This window comes from Pinus tabuliformis, chromosome 1_2, assembly GCF_031772625.1.
Source record: "Pinus tabuliformis cultivar Carrire ecotype Pingquan chromosome 1_2, CPIR1, whole genome shotgun sequence".
Classification (NCBI taxonomy): domain Eukaryota; kingdom Viridiplantae; phylum Streptophyta; class Pinopsida; order Pinales; family Pinaceae; genus Pinus; species Pinus tabuliformis.
In genome coordinates, this window is record NC_142298.1 from 1,198,172,332 (window position 1) to 1,198,190,508 (window position 18,177).

At 30.3% G+C, this 18,177-nt stretch overlaps 1 pseudogene; it reads left to right on the top strand.

Annotated features, from left to right (window-relative positions):
• LOC149210543 (chromatin remodeling protein DDM1-like) overlaps window positions 1-11,080 on the top strand; it is a 55,323-nt pseudogene extending 44,243 nt beyond the window's left edge.
• The last annotated feature ends 7,097 nt before the right edge of the window (window positions 11,081-18,177 follow it).

Sequence of the window (18,177 nt, forward strand, 5' to 3'; positions counted from 1 at the left end):
AATGACATGACATGTGTACTATAATATGAAATATGAGCATCATATAAAAAAAATTGACACAAATATTCAAATAACTTATTTTACAATTTTGTTATTGTGTGGAGTACATACAACACATCATGAAATTAAATTATTTTATTAAACTAAGCAGAAAGAACGCTTAAACTAAGCAGAAAGAACGCTAGCTATGCGGCCTTGTATAATTGCGTAGAATCAAAATAAGTAGAAGATGACGGTAAAATTTGGGCAATCATAAGTCACTTTTATTGCTGGAATTGGATGGACAAATTGTCTTTCAAGAGTGATTTGTTTGTTAAATATAGTAAAAAAAATGTTTCTAAAATTATAAAAATGATTGATTTTGAAAAGTAATTTAGATTTGAGATTTTTATTTTAATAGTTAGTTAAGAAGAATTAAAAATATTAAACATTATGTAAAAAATTAATGATTGACTTACTATCTTTACATCTTGTTTATGAAATGAAATTCTTACTTTAGTAATTAGTTAAGAAAAACTAAAAATATGAAACATCATGTAAGAAATTAATGATTGGTTTACTATCTTTACATCTTGTTAGTGAAATGAGAATGATGAGAATAAAGTGATATTCAACCAGCGGATATCCATTTTAACTACGGATCTACCAAGAGGGATCAAATCTCTTGATATGAAAACCTCTTTTAGAATAAAAAGAGATTTGAGAGTTAAGATGGAGCTAGGTTGGTTTAATTTCCCCTTTAAATAGACTATATTTCACATGAATACCATGGGTTCTCAATATCATGGGCCATTTTTATTTTTATAGGGTTATTTTTTTGTGGTTTATTTGTATTTTGACCCAATTAAGATGTTTACATTACATTATTTTTTTATTTAGTTCAATTTTTTTTTAATTATCTAATTTGACTTAGTGAAAATGTTAAACATTACATTACAACATCTCTACCATTTTGGACTAGAGAAGGCCTCTGGATACAATAAATAGGATAGAAAGACAATAGGTCAATCATTAACTTATTGCATGGTACTTAGTACTAATATTTATGCAAAATTAAAAAAGATTAAATTTAAACTTGAAATATCTCCATTTCCCTAGTTAATTTAGATTCTAAATACTATGTCAAATATTTCATGCAATAGATGGTTTAGGCCACCATAGTATTAAAAGATATTTTTGTCTATCTTCAATTGCTAGGGATCAAGGTAGCAATTTCAAATCTAAAATACACTTCAAAATTAAGAATGTTTGCATTGATCATTTTAACAAATAACATTGATAGAGAGTGAACTTATCTAAGGATCAAGGTAGCAATCTAAAACACCCCTCAAAATTAACAATGTTTGCAACTCTATAACCTGTTTTGAACATTTTAACAAATAACATTGATAGAGAGTGAAAACTTTTCATCTAGGGATCAAGGTAGCGATTTCAAATCTAAAACACCCCTCAAAATTAACAATGTTTGCAACAACAAATAACATTGATAGAGATTTTTTTTTTTTCCTAGGGATCAAGGTAGCAATTTCAAATCTAAAACACCCCTCAAAATTAACAATGTTTGCAACTCTATACCCGTTTTGATCATTTTAACAGATAACATTGATAGAGAGTGATTTTTTTTTTTCTTCTTTCTAGGGATCAAGGTAGAATTTCAAAACTAAAACACCCCTCAAAATCAACAATTTTGGCAACTCTATAACCCATTTTGATCATTTTAACAAATAAATGGTGTGTGATGGAGCCACGAGGCCACAAATTGACCTGAAACTAGTAGAAATTTCAGCATGATTTTTGCTAAAATTTAGCATAAATGTTGGGAAAACTAGGTTACAATTTCAAAACTAAAACACCCCTCAAAATCAATATAACCAGTTTTGATCATTTTAACAAATAAATGGTGTGTGATGGAGCCACAACAGTCTACCGAGGCCACAAATTGCCCTGAAACTAGTGGAAATTTCAGCATGATTTTTGCTAAAATTTAGCATAAATGTTGGGAAAACTAGGTTACACTTGTTAAACTTCAAGGCCACAAATTGACCCGAAACTAGTGGAAATTTCAGCATGATTTTTGCTAAAATTTAGCATAAATGTTGGGAAAACTAGATTACACTTGTTAAACTTCAAGATTTTAGGTATCCAAGAAAATTTTGATAGTGTTGAATTCATTTCCACCATAAAAAACCCCGAACTTGAATCCATTTCTACTCATCATATTTTTTGAAAAAAAAAATCACAAAATTCAAAAAAAAACTTCCCAAACAAATTTATAACCTCAATAAACAACCCCTCAAAGTAATTGCTTTATAATTTTAAAGTTGTAATTTAAAGCTTAATGTATGTTGTTTTACTTGAAAAATGAATTGTCTCCTACGATGCCTATTGCGAGTAAAAGTAGATTTTAAGGGAAAGTTTCAGCGCACGAGTGACCTTAAAGTAAAAGTAATGAATCGACAAGGGATAAAAGTTATGTGATTTTATTAGGGTACTTTTATGTGATTTTATTAGGGACAATGAATGAGTAAATAATGTTTGCAAAATGAATGAGTAAATAATGTTTGCAAATATCACCTAGCCAAGTTATCACATTGTTCATTTCTATGCATGTTTTTAATTTTTAAATTTATATATAATATCTCATTTCTATGAGTAATCAAATCATGATTAATCATTGTACCGCGTGATTGGAAATATGCATCATCTCAGCATTATTATATTTAAATGTTTTTAGGCAACTCATGTCATCGTATATTTAAAATTAATTAGAATTTTAGATTTCAAATAATATTATTTTTAAATGTTTTTACGGCAAAAATTATTTAAAAATAATAATTTTTTTTATAAATTTGGTAAGATGATAACTTATACCATATAACTTAATAGTCCCACCAAACTTTCATAGACTAAAAATATATTATAAATATACATTATGATAGGAAAACGACATTACCAAACCTTCATACACTAAAAATATATTATAAATATACATTATAATATATTGGAAAACGACATAACAAATTGAATCGCTTTAAGAGAAAACGAAAAAATAAAATATTTAGTGGTTTGCTTTGAATGATTTGGCCAATTTAAGAGTAGGCTTCTATGTCATCATTTTTATTATTTTAAATTTTATTTTTATTAATTTTTGTTTATTTATAAATAAATATAAATATGAAATAAAATATTATACTAAAAATATATATTTTAATAAATTTAATTATAAAAATATTATATATTAATAAAAAATACAGTGTAATTTATTATTTTATGTTTTGTATTTTTCTTTAATATATTTTTTTCTAACTTTATTTGAAATTTGATATTAGTGAAATTACAAGTTTAAATTTAAAATTCATTTATACAATTTAAAATATATTTTAAATAACAACAAAAATATTATTTAATCAAAATTTGTTCACAATATTTGTAAAAAAAATTCTAAACATAAAATAATTAAACGAAAAATTATATTAATATTTTTTACAAATTTACTTAACATAATGTATATATAAATATTAATAAATTTAAAATATTAACTTAATTAAGGTGGATGAAGATTTGTTGACTTTTTTGTTTTTTGTTTTTAATTGATGACCTAGATTGATTCTCAAGGGAATATGCTTAATATATGGTTAGTCTTAAGGCTTATTACGGTTGCTCCCCACCCATATTCTAAATTAGATGGGGAAATTAGAATATGGTTAGTCTTAATGCTTATCAATGTATTACAGAGTTTTTTTTAGGTTGCATTGACTTTTAATAAATTTAAAAAATTAGATTGGTGCTCCCCACCCACCAATTTCCTAGGGATTTGAGATTATTCCAACTCTAATAAGTTCATATTTTATTTAGCAAAATGATCCATTTTACAATAAGATGTCTAATTCTTTTTTTCCTCAAGTTAAATTAGATTCATGCCACGTGGCTCCCCACTCACCAATTTCCTAGGAATTTGAGACTATTCCAATTCTAATAAGTTCATATTCTAATTAGACGGAGAAATTAATATATAAGCAAAATTTATTTAGCAAAATGATCCATTTGTAAGGTATTCTTCCCATTGCGATAGTTTTTAACAATCCTATTATTTGACACATACTATCTTACCATTAGATAGGTATTTGGAAAGAAAAGGTTGGGCCACTAATTTATTTTTTAGTTACATGGAATTAAGTATTAAGAGACATGTTGTAACTAGGAAATGAAATAATTATTTATATATATATTTGGAGTATGAAATAATTATTTATATATATATATATATTTGGAGTATGATTTAAAATCATTTTTGTCTACTTAATTTTTTATTCCATAATTAAAAACCCAAAAATATAGAGCAAAAGTAAAGATATATATTTTTAATAAGAATAAAAAATTAAATCATATTTATAGATTAAAATAAAAGATAATTATTTCTATTATTTCTTAGTTTACAACTAAATTATAATATTTTTTTCCATTAATTAATGATTTGAAGATTCTGCATTCGCTTAAAGTTAGTAAAATACTAGGTATGCTCATCAAGTTAGATCTTTGGAAAGTCTATGAGAGGCTTAATTGGGATTCTTAATACATTTGACTTCTAGTGGTAGTGGATTAGTGGATTTCTTGGGTTAGATCACTTGTATCCTCCCCATTTTTTTCAGTCTTGATTAACGGATCCCCATCATGTACTTTTAACTCGTTAAGGAATCTCCACCAAGGGGATCTAGTATCGTCTTTTTTGTTTATCTTAGTTGTAGAAGGTATGGGGAGATTTTTTAAGAAAGCATGTGCGGATGATAGGATTAAAGGTCTGAGGTGTTATGGTTAAGACCTTCCTATAACACACCGACAATTTGTGGACGATGTATGTCTTTTTGGCCAACCAACTCCTAGGGAAGCAAAGGAGATCCATGCTCTGCTGGAAACCTTCATGGAAGCCTCTAGTAGTTTACTAAATAAAGAGAAATTTTTTTTTTTTTTTTTCTAACTGTAAAGATCCAGTTCAACGTCATTTGGATAGGACTTTGGAGTTTTGAATTGCTTCTCTCCCTTCACAATATTTGGGGGTGTCAATAGTTTTGAACTTGAAAAGAGCCTCTTGCTGGAAAAGGATATTAGATAAATTGGCTCAAAATATTAGCAATTGGGTTTTTTTAGCTTTGAACTTAGCGGGGAGAATGGTTCTGGTGAAATCAGTCCTGTAGGTGATCCCCTTATATTAGATGATGGTGATGCCCTTGCCGAAATGGGTCTCTAGAGATATTAACGCAAGTTGGAGGAGCTCCTCATGGCAGGAATAAAACAAAGCAAAAAAAATGGCCTTTGATGGCTTAGGAGAAGTTATGTTTTCCACAATAGGTAGGTGGTTTTATTTTGAGAGACCCAAGAATTCTAAATGAGACCTTAGGTGCTAAGCTATGGTGGAGGTGGGTATTGGGAGGAGATGATTTGTGTAAGCAAATTTGGGCCAGGAAGTACAATTTCCAAGATTCATAAGAAAATTGTCTTTGGGCTAGGGATAGAAAAGTAGGGTTGTGTTTATGGATGTGGGCGCAAGTAAGTAGAAATTTAATCACATACCACGCCTTATCGGAAATCAAGGATGTGAAGTCAACCCTATTTTGGAAATATTCATGGCAGTAGATGCCAAAGTTGGTAGTAAGAGAGGATCCAGAGGAATTGAAAAACTTCACCATAGAAGGAGGAGGGGTAAAGGTGGTAGAATTTTGGATTGAGAGCCAATCCTCGTTGGTGTGGAGATCCTAGAAGTCTAAGGAGGATTGGGGGGCAAGTAACATGGAGCTTTCATGGGAAAATCTCAATGAGGAACTGATGGAGAGGAAGATTAGGAAAGACCAAGGGAATGACAAGTTGAGATGGGGATATAGGCCCATATGAATGTTCTCTACATTGAAGAGGAATATAAGGTGTTAGATAAGAAAAATTCATTGGAGAAAGACCCTATCTGGATAACAATGTGGGCTAGTTGTCTATGACCTAAGGTTAAGTATTTTTTATGGCTAATAGTTAATAGAAATATTTTTACTTGGGAGCGTATTAGAGAAAAAAGGATTTTAGGGCCCTTCCTTTTTCCGCGTTTGCAAAGCCCAAGAGGAAACATTGGAGAATTTGTTGAATTCTTGTACCTTTTCTAGAGAAGTTTTGGAGCTCAGTTCTAGCACTCTTTTATCAATTATCCATGCTTCCAGACGATGTAGTGTTTCTTCTCACGTAGTGGAGGAACACAAAGTTTTTGAATCCCATAGTAATCCATGACTAGGACTTGGTGTTCATATTTGTTATATGGTCATTATGGAAAGAGAGGAATGCTAGGATTTTTAAAGATAAGGGCAGAAGAACATAAGTTATTTTTAATTATATTACACAGAAAATTAAGAAAATGATCCAAGTGACCTCATGGTTGGAGGAAGATTGGATGACACATGAAAGAGAGTTTCTTATCCTTAAGAGACTAGAGTTGGTCAGATGTATGATTATTCATTAGAAGAAGAACTCGATGGACCTTTGATGATCAATGTCGAACATATTTTCCCCACCACTAGTGCGTCTCATAAAATAAAACTTTGATGGGGCATCAAAAGGGAATTCAGGTCTTACTTGATTAGGAGGGATTTTCATGGACTTTATTCCAAGGCACTGAGGGTGTATGAAAAAAGCTCTAGGTATACCACAAACAATGTGGTATATTTGCAAGCATTTGCAGTGAGGGAAGGTTATAGATCATTACAAGTTGCTAGATATTCCCAAATTGTCATTAGTTGTCTGCAGAATTTGATCTGGGGTCATCCCTTGAAAAAGCTTACAAAAAGCCGAAGATTGGAAAGTGTTATCAGGACCATATCAAGATTGATAGTTTTGTTGGAATACACACCACTCCTTCGGATTAAGAAACAAGGTGGCATATTTCCTTGCAAATACAAAGGTTAGTGGTAGGGAGGTAAATATTGATATGAGTTGGCCCCCATCGTCAATGTTGGAATGGACAGGGGATCGAAGAGCCTCGATTGAAGGAGACGTGTTGTCCCCCAATGGGGGTGTTAATTAGAAAGGATGGGATCTGGGTTGTCGTTCCCACCACCCTCGGGAAATCAATCTCCCATTTAATGTGGGAGGTACGAGGCATTAGACTCACATGCATGAACATGCAGTTAGGGGATAAAAGTTATGTGATTTTATTAGAGACAATGAATGAGTAAATAATGTTTGCAAATATCACCGGAGCCAAGTTATCACATTGTTCATTCCTATGCATGTTTTTAATTTTTAAAGCTATATATAATATTTAATTTCTATGAGTAATCAAATCATTGTACCACGTGATTGGAAATATGCATCATCCCAGCATCATTATATTTAAATGTTTCCAAGCAACTCATGTCCTCATATATCGTATATTTAAAATTAATTAGATTTTTAAATTTCAAATAATATTATTTTTAAATATTTTTATGGAAAAGAATTAAATATAATGAAAATATAATTTCAAAATATTTTTTTTTATAAATTTGGTAAGATTATAACTTATACCATATAACTTAATAATCTTACCAAACTTTCATTTACTAAAAATATATTATAAATATACATTATAATAGGAAAACGACATTACTAAACCTTCATGCACTAAAAATATATTATAAATATACATTATAATATATTGGAAAACGACAAAACAAATGGAATCGCTTTAAGTGAAAACGAAAAAATAAAATATTTAGTGGTTTGCTTTGAATGATTTGGCCAATTTAAGCGTAGACTTCTATGTCATCTTTTTTTTATTATTATATTTTATTATTTTAAATTTTATTTTTATTAATTTCTGTTTATTTATAAATAAATATAAATATGAAATAAAATATTATATAAAAAATTAATTTTAATAAATTTATTTATAAAAATATTATATACTAATAAAAAATATAGTGTAATTTATTATTTTGTATTTTGTATTTTTCTTTAATATATATATTTTAAATTTATTTGAAATTTGATATTATTGAAATTACAGGTTTGAATTTAAAATTCATTTATACAACTTAAAATATATTTTAAATAACAACAAAAATATTATTTAATCAAAATTTGTTTACAATATTCGTAAAAGAAATTCTAAACATAAAATAATTAAACGAAAAATTATATTAATATGTTTTACAAATTTATTTAACATAATGTATATAAATATTAATAAATTTAAAATATTAACTTTAATTAAGGTGGATGAAGATTTGCTGACTTTTTTTGTTATTTTTTAATTAAAGACCTAGATTGATTCTCAAGGGAATATGTTCAACATATGATTAGTCTTAATGCATGTCACAGTTGCTCCCCACCCACCAATTTTCTTGGGATTTGAGATTATTCCAATTCTAATTAGATGGGGAAATTAGAATATGCTTAGCCTTAATGGTTATCAATGTATTACAAAGTTTTTTTTAGGTTGCATTGACTTTTAATAAATTTAAAAAATTAGATTCGTGCTAGGTGGCTGCCCACCCACCAATTTCCAAGGGATTTGAGTTTATTCCAATTCTAATAAGTTCATATTTTATTTAGCAAAATGGTCCATTTTACAATAAGATGTGTAATTCTTTTTTTTTCCACAAGTTAAATTAGATTCATGCCACGTGGCTCCCCACTCACCAATTTCCTAGGAATTTGAGACTATTCCAACTCTAATAAGTTCATATTCTAATTAGACGGAAGAAATTAATATATACGCAAAATTTATTTAGAAAAATGGTCCATTAGTAAGGTATTCTTCCCCTTGCTATAGTTTTTTAACAATCCTATTATTAGTCCGCCTGGGACTCTTACCGATTGATTGTGTGTTGACCGCGTATTAATGTCTTGTTTGACCAAAAAATATCGTTGTGTATCACAACTTTAACCAAAGTTTTCCTAGTAGAAAATAATATAAAATTTATTATGTAATTTTTGATTGGACAACAAAGTTGGGGGTCTTATTGCGGGCTTCGCAGCTTTCAAGACATTATGTTTGGCGTAAAAATAAGATATCCAAAGTTTTCCGAGCAGTTGTCTATAATGCTACTTTTTGGAAGCTTTTCTCGTGGGTTTCCCCGGTCAAAATCCGCCAGCTAATAATGCTACTTTTTGGAAGCTTTTCTCGTGGGTTTCCCCGGTCAAAATCCGCCAGCTATTTATTGGAATCGCAAGTTTGATAGCTTGTTTTTGCACAATCAAAAAGTCCCAGGGGTTTTCCAGGCTGCTGAATCCAAATATGCAGTTAAAAAACCATTTTAACTGCAACAAATCAAGATTTAACCTCAATTTCTTCAACCGTCACCGGAATCTCCAAAAAGTCGCATTATAGACAACTCCGTTTTCCGAGATGAAAAGTTTTTGTTATCCAAAGTTTCCTTATATTGCCGAGCTTTTCCAAAACAACCTTTTCGAAATATGAGAGGTTAAAAATATTAGACAAACAGTAAGATTTTTTCCGAAAACATTAAAAGATATATATATATATATATATATATATATATAGATATATTACAAATAATCAAAAAATTAAAAATTAGTCATCTAACTTTAATATTATAAACATGTAAAAAGTAAAAAAAAATAATAATCTAACCTTATCATAGTTATCAATGTAAAAAGCTAAAAACTAACCTAAGCTTATCATAATTACATCACGGCATCCTAAACATTTCCAATTTCTCACCCAAAAAATTATAATAAAATTAGCTCTAATAACTTTTTCAGTTATCCGAAACTCATTTTTCCAATTATAACTCATAAAATCCTACATTTCAAATTTTTTTAACAAATATATCTCATTAAAACTATTTTTTTTGGTGTGTATGTTTCCACTAATTTTCTGCTATTAATTTTTTGTTATTTTCTGTTACTTTTTGTCTTTTTTTACTGTTACCAAATTATTAGTAAGAACTCATATTTTACCGAAATATTTAACATTACTTTTTAGAATAAAATAAAACAAAAGTCACTAAACGCTATTTAAATGATTCTAAAATTTTCTGAAATCTAATTAAATATAAATTACTTGAGAAGAAAAACATAATAATAGGATGTTTATTGAAATTTTTTTTGGGATATCAAAATTTATTTCTCCAGGCATTTCACCGTGTCCTGCATGCAGTGTCGTGCATCCTGCAAGTCCTGCATGCAGTGTCGTGCATCCTGCAAGTGCCAGCTGTTTGCATATGGTGGTCTACAAATACCTTGTCCGGAGTATGTTCAGAGCAGAGAGTGTCGAGCAGCTAATTCTCCGGAGTAAGTTCAGAGCAGAGAGTGTCGAGCAGCTAGTTTGAGGAGCAGAGAGAGTCAAGCAGAGGTTCACCTTTACAACTTGTAAGTTCCATTTTACAATGTTCATGCCATTTCTTCGTCCAGTCGAAGTTCAGCCACTCGTCTTCCATAGTTAGTTCCTTAAGTTGAATATATTAGTTCCATTTCCATTTTAATTTTGGGATTTGTAGATGGTGTTTAAGGGCTTTTTTAATTGCGAAAAACTCTATTTGTTAGGATCATCCATAACTCACATTCTCGGGATTTACAACAATAGGCTCTTACATTGACTTATATATTGTGTTTCGTACCTTTATTAGAACATCTTTTTATTATAGAACCCAACACAAGGGAAGGCGGGGTCACAAGTTGAGATCTTCCCTATGATATGTTGTTTTGCAGGTTCTTTGTAGTGGCGAATGCAATTCCCTGTGGGTACACACTATTTTCATTCATCTTCTCCGTAACAAGAAAATTTTCCTCCTCTACATTGTCAGCCTTTCTTCTCTTTGTCACCGATTTGGTAATGCTTTTTTCTTCTTCTTTGCTATGAAGGTGTGAAAGTTGCTTTATAAATGTTGTTCAAATCTCGAATTGAATTTCATAATTGTGTGCAGGTGATGGTGGTGTTGGTATCTGCGGGGTCTCTGCAGTGGCTGCCATTGCTTATGTGGGGTACAAAGGAAATTCTCATACTCACTGGGAAAATTCTGCGGTATATATGATCGCTTCTGCCACTCCATTAAAATTCAATATGCTGGCTTCTGCCACTCCATTAAAATTCAATATGCTGTAAGATATATCTGAAGGGTTGTTATACATGAATATAAAGCGGGAGAGGGTAGCAAAATAGGCAACGAGAAGAAAAGTAGAAATAATAAGGGTGATAATTGAGAAGTGAATTTATGAGCGAAAATAGAGATTCATTTCTATATATCTGCTTAAATAATTTGTTATAAAAGGTTGTTGATTAGATTTTTTTTTAATTATTTGAATATTCATAGTGGTATTTGAGACATGGACAATGTTAGCAAACGTGACATCAGAGCACTAGTGTTTTAGAATATAAAATCGCATGGTGTGTTTTAGAATAGAAATTCGAGTGTAGCACATGAAGCTTTCTCATCAAATAGCTAGCTAATGACTTTCGTTCCAAACGATGGTTCTACGTGGCGCAACATTTGTTTATTTGTTTTAATTCTTTTATTATAAATTATGACGAGTATATAAATTTAGTTGTTAAATAAAGTTAAGAAAATTACATTTTTTAAATTAATATTATTAATTATAAAAGCAATAGTTAGATATCTACATTTAAAGGAAATTGTTAGAAATTTTTTAATAGTGGAGATTATTCATCATTTTATTATATTTATTTTATAAATAAAATTATTTAAAATATTATTCGTAAATATTATATTTTATTAATACTATTTTTAATTTATAAATAAGCTTCTTAAAATATTATGAGTCAATATCATACTTTATTAATATTAGGTGAGAAAAAATTATGATTCATTTCACATTTAATATATTGTAGATAAATGTCCTAACATATGACTAATATTAGCAAGGAACTAATATTTCGATATTTATGGTTCTTATGCCGCATTTTACTATTTATAGTTCCCTATCTCTTTATTACTATTTAAAATTTTCTTATATTATGATTTATTTTGGTTAACATAATTATTATAAATATACTCTTAACATTTTCTTTTTCTTTTTACATAAATCGTATTTTATAACAATTTCTTAATTCTTTATCTTTATTCATTTTTTACAATATTATAAATTTATTTCATATATTTAAAATTATTAAATACACTCTTAACTACTTTATAAATATATAATATCTTTATAGCAATTCTTAACCCTATCCTTTATAAATCTATTAAAATTTTGTTATTATAATTAGTTTATTTAATATAATGAAAACCTCTAACAACTACTTTATATTAAATATACTAATTCTTATTTTTTAGAGTTTTTTTTAATTAATTATATTATTTTTTTAATTAAACTGAAAAGTAAAAAACTTTTAAATTACTAAAATATTTTATTAATATTTTGTAAAATTTAACTCTTTATTATTTATCTATAATTATAATTATTGATAATTAATTAAAATATAAAAAATTATATTTTAATTTTTTTATATACATTAAAATATTTGAAAAATAATTTTATATTAAATTATTTATCAAATAAATTATATATATATAATAATTTATAGTTAAAAATTTATTTAAATAAAAATAATAAAGAAAAAGATAATAAATTTATTAATTTTTAATTAATGAAAGTAAACTATTCCCATATACTTATTTGAATATACCTACAATATTTTTTTACTCGTAACATTTCACACACTCTTACGTGAAAACCATGTTCTAGGGATTTCAATTTTTTTTTACTTGTAACATTTCACACGCTCTTACGTGAAAACCATGTTCTAGGGATTTCAAAAAATTTAAGTTATTGAGTAATAGGCCTAAACTATAAGGAAATATTATAACAATAAAATCACATTCGTGAATGTTAGTTTTTTTATTATCATAAAACCACCTATTTTTATGTCTTTCATTATGAACATTCAGTTCAACATCTTATATCATGTATTCCAAACCATGTTCTAGGGATTTCTAAAAATTTAAGTTATTGAGTAATAGGCCTAAACTATAAGGAAATATTATAACAATAAAATCACATTCGTGAATGTTAGTTTTTTTATTATCATAAAACCATCTATTTTTATGTCTTTCATTATGAACATCAAGTTCAACATCTTATATCATGTATTCCAGAATGAACGAGTTATGAATAACAAGTTCAACGTCTTATAATATGTATTTCAGAATGAACGAATTATGAATAACAACTTCAGTGTCTTATATCATGTATTTGAGAATGAACAATTAATTCACTAATCGTGTATTTCATAATGACCAACAAAGTTCAATGTCTTATATAGTGTATTGTATTTCAGAATGAACAATTAATTCAATAACTATATTGGATTTCCCATTCATGGTTATACCACCACTGCTTTGCCAACAATAGACAAGACATATATATTAAAAAATAAAAAATAAAATTACTTTCCTTATGATTTCAACATTGTATTCTGACCAATACAATTCGTTTAAAAACAAATCTGCAAAAATAATTTGAAAACAATTTCGACCGACATCTTTTTATTACAAAATAAAAAATTACTATTACGATTTCAGTATTGTACTATGAGTAATACAAATCATTTAAAATTAATTTCGAAAAAATTTCGGCGAGTATGTCATGTGCAACGTAGACCTTCTGGCAGACCTCGGCAGGGATTACCGGGTGCATGCAGCACTTGTTTGACACATACTATCTTACCATTAGATAGGTATTTGGAAAGAAAAGGTTGGGCCACTAATTTATTTTTTAGTTACATGGAATTAAGTATTAAGAGACATGTTGTAACTAGTTTATCTATATTATTTATGAAATAATTATTTATATATATATTTGGAGTATGATTTAAAATCATTTTTGTCTACTTAATTTTTTATTCAATAATTAAAAACCCAAAAATATAGAGCAAAAGTAAAGATATATATTTTTAATAAAAATAAAAAATTAAATCATATTTATAGATTAAAATAAATGATAATTATTTCTATTATTTCTTAGTTTACAACTAAATTATAATATTTTTTTTCATTAGTTAAAGATATTAATAATTTGAAGATTCTGCATTCGCTCAAAGTTAGTAAAATACTAGGTATGCTAATCAAGTTAGATCTTTGGAAAGCCTATGAGAGGCTTAATTGGGGTTCTTCATACATTTGACTTCTAGTGGTAGTGGATTAGTGGATTTCTTGGGTTAGATCACTTGTATCCTCCCCATTTTTTTCAGTCTTGATTAACGGATCCCCATCATGTACTTTTAACTCGTTAAGGAATCTCCACCAAGGGGATCCAGTATCGTCTTTTTTGTTTATCTTAGTTGTAGAAGGTATGGGGAGATTTTTTAAGAAAGCATGTGCGGATGGTAGGATTAAAGGTCTGAGGCGTTATGGTTAAGACCTTCCTATAAAACATCGACAATTTTTGGACGATGTATGTCTTTTTGGCCAACCAACTCCTAGGGAAGCAAAGGAAATCCATGCTCTGCTGGAAACCTTCACGGAAGCCTCTAATAGTTTACTAAATAAAGAGAAATAAAATATTTTTTTTTCTAACTGTAAAGATCTAGTTCAACGTCATTTGGATAGGACTTTGCAGTTTTGAATTGCTTCTCTCCCTTCAAAATATTTGGGGGTGTCGTTAGTTTTGAACTTGAAAAGAGCCTCTTGCTGGAAAAGGATTTTAGATAAATTGGCTCAAAATATTAACAATTGGGTTTTTTTAGCTTTGAACTTAGCGGGGAGAATGGTTCTGGTGAAATCAGTCCTGTAGGTGATCCCCTTATATTAGATGATGGTGATGCCCTTGCCGAAATGGGTCTCTAGAGATATTAACGCAAGTTGGAGGAGCTTATTATGGTAGGAATAAAATAAAGCAAAAAAAAATGGCCTTTGATGGCTTAGGAGAAGTTATGTTTTCCACAATAGGTAGGTGGTTTTAGTTTGAGAGACCCAAGAATTCTAAATGAGACCTTAGGTGCTAAGCTGTGGTGGAGGTGGGTATTGGGAGGAGATGATTTGTGTAAGCAAATTTGGGCCACGAAGTATAATTTCCAAGATTCATAAGAAAATTGTCTTTGGGTTAGGGATAGAAAAATAGGGTTGTGTCTAAGGATGTGGGCGCAAGCAAGTAGAAATTTAATCACATACCACGCCTTGTCGGAAATCAAGGATGTGAAGTCAACCCTCTTTTGGAAATATTCGTGGTAGTAGATGCCAAAGTTGGTAGTAAGAGAGGATCCAGAGGAATTGAAAAACTTCACCATAGAAGGAGGAGGGGTAAATGTGGTAGAATTTTGGATTGAGAGCCAATTCTCTTTGGTGTGGAGATCTTGGAAGCCTAAGGAGGATTGGGGGGAAAGTAACATGGAGCTTTCATGGGAAAATCTCAATGAGGAACTGATGGAGAGGAAGATTAGGAAAGACCAAGGGAATGACAAGTTGAGATGGGGATATAGGTCCATATGAATGTTCTACATTGAAGAGGAATATAAGGTGTTTGATAAGAAAAATTCATTGGAGAAAGACCCTATCTGGATAACAATGTGGGCTAGTTGTCTATGGCCTAAGGTTACGTATTTTTATGGCTAATAGTTAATAGAAATATTGTTACTTGGGAGCGTATTAGAGAAAAAAGGATTTTAGGGCCCTTCCTTTTTCCGCCTTTGCAAAGCCCAAGAGTAAACATTGGAGAATTTGTTGAATTCTTGCACCTTTTCTAGAAGAGTTTGGAGCTCAGTTCTAGCACTCTTTTATCGATTATCCATGCTTCCAGACGATGTAGTGTTTCTTCTCAGGTAGTGGAGGAACACAAAGTTTTTGAATCCCATAGTAAGCCATGACTAGGCGTTGGTATTCATATTTGTTGTATGGTCATTATGGAAAGAGAGGAATGCTAGGATTTTTAAAGATAAGGGCAGAAGAACATAAGTTATTTTTAATTGTATTACACAGAACATTAAAAAAATGATCCAAGTGACCTCATGGTTGGAGGAAGATTGGACGGTAGATGAAAGAGAGTTTCTTATCCTTAAGAGACTAGAGTTGGTCAGATGTATGATTATTCATTAGAAGAAGAAATCGATGGACCTTTGATGATCAATGTTGAACATATTTTCCATACCACTGGTGGGTCTCATAAAATAAAACTTTGATGGGGCATCAAAATGGAATTCAGGTCTTACTTGATTGGGAGGGATTTTCATGGACTTTGATTCCAAGGCACTGAGGGTGTATGAACAAAGATCTAGGTATACCACAAACAATGTGGTATATTTGCAGGCATTGGAGATAGGTCTAATGATTGCAGTCATGGAAGGTTATAGATCATTACAAGTTGCTAGATATTCCCTAATTGTCATTATTTGTCTGCAAAAGTTGATCTGGGGTCATCCCTTGAAAAAGCTTACAAAAAGTCGAAGATTGGAAAGTGTTATTAGGACCATATCAAGATTGATATTTTTGTTGGAATACATTATAGCCCACCACTCCATCAGATCAAGAAACAAGGTGGCATATTTCCTTGCAAATATAGAGGTTAGTGGTAGGGAGGTAAATATTGATATGAGTTGGCCCCCATCATCAATGTTGGAATGGACAAGGGATCGAAGAGCCTCGATTGAAGGAGATGTGTTGTCCCCCAATGGGGGTGTTAATTAGAAAGGATTGGATCTCGGTTGTTGTTGGAAATCAATCTCCCATTTAATGCAGGAGGTATGAGGCATTAGACTCACATGCATGAGTATGTAGTTAAAACATTCGAGTAGATCTTGGGCCATGGCGTGTAGAGTTTGTGGTTCAACTTATGAGGTGAATGTGAGTTCCAAGATTTATTCCTTGACCTCGTGGAGCATACTATATAAGTAGAGGAGTAAGGGAAATTTCCTGTTGTGGAATTTTCCATTAGTTTTCTTAAGGAAGAGTGGAGATTTTCTACTAGCCTCCTGTTGGTTCACGGAGGTGGTGTTGTAGGTTTGTATTTTACATTGGTTGACAGAGTGGATTTCTCATATGTGCAGGGTGGAGAATTAGTCATGTAAGTTTACTCCCTTTGTATTTTCTTTCTGTCAGGATGAGTTATTTGTTTTTCTAGAATTTTATGGGAATTTTGTTTCTAGGTGTGTGTTTTTCTTAGCCTTGGCTTGTAAAGTGTCTCTAGAATGTGAATCTCCCTCTTGTTGTATCTTAGGACTCAATTTTCTTGGGTATGCACTCTTTTTGTTACATTATGTGTATTTGTATTATTGTGAGCAAGCGATTTTTGTCATGGGTTGTGCTTTCTTCCTTCAAGCTCTGGAATAGAGACTATGTCTTGGGTCTCTGGTTGTCAGGAAGTAGCTGGTCTAGTTTCGTGGGGTGGTGTTTCCTTGTCAAATGGTGGATGAAATCAAATAGATTGTTGAATTTGTGTCGGCCCCTGCTTGTTCAAGTGGCCTGCTATCTAAATTTAGTGATTTCATTTAGGGTTACTGTGATGATCTGGTGTGTTGGTGTCCTAACTTGGTAGAAAGGGAAAGGGTTTGGCCTGTCTGCCCTTTTGCAGGTAGGGGTAATCCCCACATATACTCTAGTCTCTCCCTTGATGATTCTGTGATGCCACCGAGGCAGAGATAAAGAAGTAGAAGAGGTGGAGGGGGCGCTTCTCTACTTGGTCAGAGGGGAGTGAGGTTATTTTCTCATGAATCGATGGCATATTATTTTAAATCAGTCTCGCCATAAGTGCACTTAGATATAAGAGAGTTAGAGAAAAAAGTTGGGGAAGAGAGGAAGTCCATGTCTTATTTGGATTGCTTAAAGACTTGGATGGGTGGGTTCTAGAGCCTCGACACTCAAGAGGTAGAAAGAAGAAATAAATGAACTCAATGGCTCTTCATTAAGAGATGTGTAATTAATTCAATTCTTAATATGGCATTTAAAAAATAATAGCAATGATTAAAAAACTTAAGTGTAATATAAATAATATTGAAATACAGTTAAAAATATATTAATATGAAAAAAAAAGGATTTAATGCAAACAATGTATTCAAGTGATTTTGAAGGGGTTAAATTTATTTATGCATTCAAAATTACTATTAAAAATAATATATATATATATATATATATATATATATATATATAGAGAGAGAGAGAGAGAGAGAGAGAGAGAGAGAGAGAGAGAGAGAGAGAGAGCTTAACCAACATCTATCAAGTCCCTCAAATGATTCAATTTTTGAAGATGCAATTT